Below are 4,955 nucleotides of genomic sequence, written 5' to 3'. Positions count from 1 at the left end.
ATAGATGATGTTGTCAAATCTTCTCTACGATGACATATGTCAAAGTTAAGACAGTCAACTTTTTTTTTTAATAGTACAATACATTTCTTAGCCTATTCTTGTAAAGCTTTTTTTCTACATTTGAATGTGTAAAAAAAGTTGACACTTACATCAGAAAAAAGTCGAGAAAAATAATAAAATATGATTTCATTTATTCGAAAGCGTTATATTCTAAAAAGAGCTAGTAAGCCAACCATTTGTAAATTCGCATTATGTTGGTTTCCTGCATGTCACTATTTACAAGACAACCACGTAGCCAAAAAATTAAATGATTTGACCTTGTTTGTTTTCAAGCCTCGGGTGCGCCTCGGCCAGAAAACTGAGACTCGGACGAAATACCAAATCCATACTGAATTTACTATGCTAAATTCGCGTTATGTTGGTTCCCTGCATCTCACTATTTTAAGAATTACATAGCCAAAAAATAAAATTATTTGACAGTGAAATATCCGATCCATCCTGAATTTACTTTATTCGAATATTAGAATTTACACTTATTCGAATTTTACATAGTCACTGTTAGGATTTAAATCGCCGCGCGATTGTAAATCTTCGCGATTTTTCTAGAATGTTCTAGAATCCATCGCGACGGAAACGTACTCGGACTTCCGCCCAAAAATCTGCGCACAGAGGGGGTGGAAGCTATAAATCGGGGGAACCAGAGACAGAGCGAGGATTTTTTCACGACCTTTTGCCGGGAGTGTTGTCAGTGCCTGGGGAGAGTCAAGGGGACAGTGATCGAGTGAATTTACAGGGCCGACGAGACGACGTAGAGGAGTTCACGAGGGCCGTTGGAGACGATTCGTCTAAGTACCACCGCCCACATCGCCAAGCGGATCACGGACTTCACTACGGAAGGTTCCAGACCGAACGCTTTTGCGGATCAGGATCTCGTCGGGTCCTGTCAGTCCAGGTCGTCCCCGGACTCACCGGAAGGTGCCGGATCTACCCTCCAGCAAGTCAGGAGCAGTGGTGACACCCCATTTTCCACAGGCCGTGGCTTCCCAAAGTTTCGGTTGTATTTTGTCACTCCGTCGAACTAATTGAGCGTTTGTATTTAACTATAGTCAAATTTCCATTGTCACTCATTATTTCCACGGGTGAATAGTTCTATCAAACTCATTTAATTTGTATATCGCGTTTAGGATTTATAATTTGTTCGACTGTTAAAGTTCCAGTTTTGTCATAAGGCGCGTGATTTCAAGAATTGTACCAACTTAAGAAAAAATGTTCTTATCAAGTCCGTCGGGTTTTTGTGTTCACGAACGATTATCAATCCGTGAGCGACCTCGCCGGGAATTGTGTATCGCGCTCACCGAACATTTTTTTGCGCGTGGTTCTTCACGAAGAAAAACATCTTGACTTCAAATTCTTTTTTTTAAGCGAAGAAAGACTTAGAGGACCTCTCCGCTTATGCGGGCGGCGTAGCCGAATAGCGACGTTACGTAGGATCCGTCGGCCTTCCTCCTTCGCTAAAGAAAGGATTTTTTTTTATTGTTTTGCCGGTACTCGTTTGTTGAACGTCTGGGACCCGGAGGACCCTCCGAGGAGTTAGGTTATTGAAATTTGTACACGCCATTAGGCTAGTCAGGCTTCGTTGTTTTCTTTTTCATTTATATCATTATTTTCATTGTTTGACATCTGAATAAACGATTAGTGTATCATTTCCCGTACTCCGGGCTGTTCTCACCAATTTTTCAGCTTCGGTCGGCGTTTCTCGTGGTTCGCATTGTAAACCGAGTCGAAGCCACGACTTGTTCGTTATACCCCTGACATTCCGGATTTGTAACCGGTAACAGGGTTGCCCAGTTTCGGGAGCGTAATTTATAACGTAACATTCAAATTCAAATATTCGAATAATTCGAATACTCATCATGTCATTCATGCACTATCAAAATTCAACTACATATTTTCATCGTGTATGCATTCAAAACGGTATAGTCAGGAAGAAGTTAGGTTTCGAAGCCAGATGTTATATGATAATTATTTATTTAAATGTAGGTTATAACATAGCTATTTATTTAAATGTATATATTATGTATATTTATATAAATGTATATAATATATTTTATTTTTTTCTCGATTTTTTCTTATAGCAAGTGTCAACTTTTTTTACACATTCAGATGTAGAAAAAAAAAGCTTTACAAGAATAGACTAAGAAATGTATAATGTACTATTTAAAAAAAAAAAGTTGACTGTCTTAACTTTGACATATGTCATCGTAGAGAAGATTTGACAACGTCATCTATTGTAGTTTCATAAGCGATTTACAAATATATATGGTTTGCTATACTTTTTTCTTAAAATTAAAAAGATATAGGGGCGCGAATACCAATCTGAATTACCCGGTATAGACACTGACAAATATATTGACAATTCAATGGTCTGATTTACATAGATTAAATTTTAAGTGTCCCAGTTTTATTTGTCCACCGACCGTACGTGATGTGCTTTACTGGAATCTTAAAATTTAAATTTAAATATAACACAACATTTTTATTAAAACTAAACAAGTCTACAATTTTATAGTGACCATGGCTGTTGATGCCAAAACCCGAAAAAGGAAAATCAGGGAAAAATTGTCAAATGATCCGGTAAAGAGAGCTCGCTTTCTGGAAAAAGAAAGGGAGCGGGACAAGAACAGACGACAGAAGATAAAAAGACACCGGATGAGCAATCCGACGGCGTTAAAAACTATCGAGAGCGGGAAAAACTGAGGAAAAGAAAATGCAGACTGAAACAAAAACTACAAATTCCCACGCGAATTTCTGAAGATAAAGAACTGACGAGGGGAGAAGTTGCATATAAATGCAAAAATACTTTACCTAAAACAGTAAAGAAAGCCAAGATTGCTCTACCTTTCAACCCGAACAGATGAAAAGCCGTCATTGTGGAATTAGTCAAAGACAACTTACCAGAAGTCAGTCCAAGCTGTAACAAGAAAATTCGCAGTGACGCTTTAAGCCCTGACCAGATCAACGTTGTTAAATCTTTCTTTGAGAGAGACGATATCAGCCGTCAATCCCCAGACCGAAAAGACGTAATCTCTATCAAAGATCCTGTCACTGGCGTTCGGAACTTGGTGCCAAAGAGGCACTTGATGATACCGGTGGCGACGAAGCCTATTCAATCTTTAAACAACAACATTACGACTTGAAAATTGGAATCTCAAAATTTTATGCAGTTAAATCAAAGCGTGTTAGACCCCTGAAAGAAATGCCACACAATGTGTGTGTCTGCATTTATCATGCAAATTTTGTTTATCTAACATATTCAGCTAAGGATAATTTAATAGGAGTAATTCCTAACATTTATTGCTATCGCGATTTATTACGTGAAACGTGCTGCGATGACAAGAATGAATTTTGTATGACAAGTGAAAAGTTGTGCAACCGTTGTTGGGATGTTGAAGATCTTTGTACCTTAACTCATGCCGATGACACTTCTATAATAAGCTGGAAGCAATGGAAAAAAGAAGATTGGTTACAAATTGTAAGACAAAAAGGAACAAAAATTGAATTACTTGAGGAAATTAAAAAACAATATACAAAATTTAAGTGTAACGTCTATATTAAGGACCAACAAACATTGTTTTTCCAACAGAAAAGGTCTGAAAGTACTGTTACAATTTAAATTTCGCGGCAAATCGTAAATTCTGGAAGGTTTCGCGAACGTTCCAGAATGGGCTCTCGGACCCCGACTTCCGGTACCGGCCGCGACGAATTTGCGAGACAAGGGGCAAAAGGTATAAAAGGTGGAACCGACGCCACTTTCAGGGGCTTCACGACCGTAGCGCCGAGTGTGTGTGTTTTTGTTCAAAAGTGGCAGATTAGGCGGTGTTTTCCCAGTGCAACAGGTGTTGGCGAGCCCGTGAAGGAAGTCCGTGTCGGCTGGAGAAGACGTCCAGAGGGTACTCCAACCATACGCTGCGGCGGATCAAGACTTCCTACACGAGGGTCAACGACCCTACGCTTCGGCGGATCAGACATCGCCACCCTGTTGGGCCGTCGTCATCCCCCAGGATCCTTCCGGAGAGCCAGACCTCACGCCGGCGCCGGACAGCCCTCGATCGAGGACTCCAGCTCCAAGGAACCGTTAAATATTTGGTAAGGTCACACAGCGCCTCTTTATCTTTGTCCACCATTTTGGCAAGTTTCTTCTTTAACATAGTTTTCGTTATCGGACCTGAAGTGACCTCGCCAAGAAAGACGAGTCGACAGGTTCACGCCACTTTTTATGTTACCTTCTTACATCGGGGCTTCGTTTTCCTTTTCTAAACATTTCATTCCTAGGAAGGGTCGAGGGGAGGAAGGACCCCGAGAACTTTCCGTGGATACGGACGGCGTAGCGGATTAGCGGCGAAAAGAGAGACTCGGAGGACCTTCCTTTCAGCTCGCTCTTCCAGGAAAATCCTCGAATCATCTTCGGCGTCCAAGACCCGGTGTAAGGAATTTCTTCCTTTTAATATTGTCATTTCAATTTAACCAACGCCTGGTCAGAGAACCGGCTTTTAAAAAAATTACCTTTCGTATTTCGTGAGCCTTCTGCGCTTTCAACAGTCAATTTAAATTATTGTTATTTGTCACCTCATCATTTTAAATTATTGTATATGCGTTTCCATTCACCTCCTGGAACTTTACCGTGCCTGTTAGCCTTTATATTTTTATCGTCATTGTTACATACTCGAGACGTTGGTGTAAGCGTTGGCGACCGAGGAGTCATTCACTCACGAGAGAAAACGTTATTTGAATTTGCTAAAGGAAAGTGAAAGTAAGAATTCAATTTAATAACGTAACAGTACCTTCGAAAAAATTGTTCTTCAAATGGACTTCGCCGAAAATTTCGCCATTATCTCCCAAGATGAAATTCAAAGTGCTTATTGGCGTCATCCACAAGTTACTATTTATACGGCATA

The sequence above is a fragment of the Tenebrio molitor genome, chromosome 1 (genome assembly GCF_963966145.1).
Source record: "Tenebrio molitor chromosome 1, icTenMoli1.1, whole genome shotgun sequence".
NCBI classification, from domain to species: Eukaryota; Metazoa; Arthropoda; class Insecta; order Coleoptera; family Tenebrionidae; genus Tenebrio; species Tenebrio molitor.
This window is presented reverse-complemented; position numbering follows the sequence as displayed.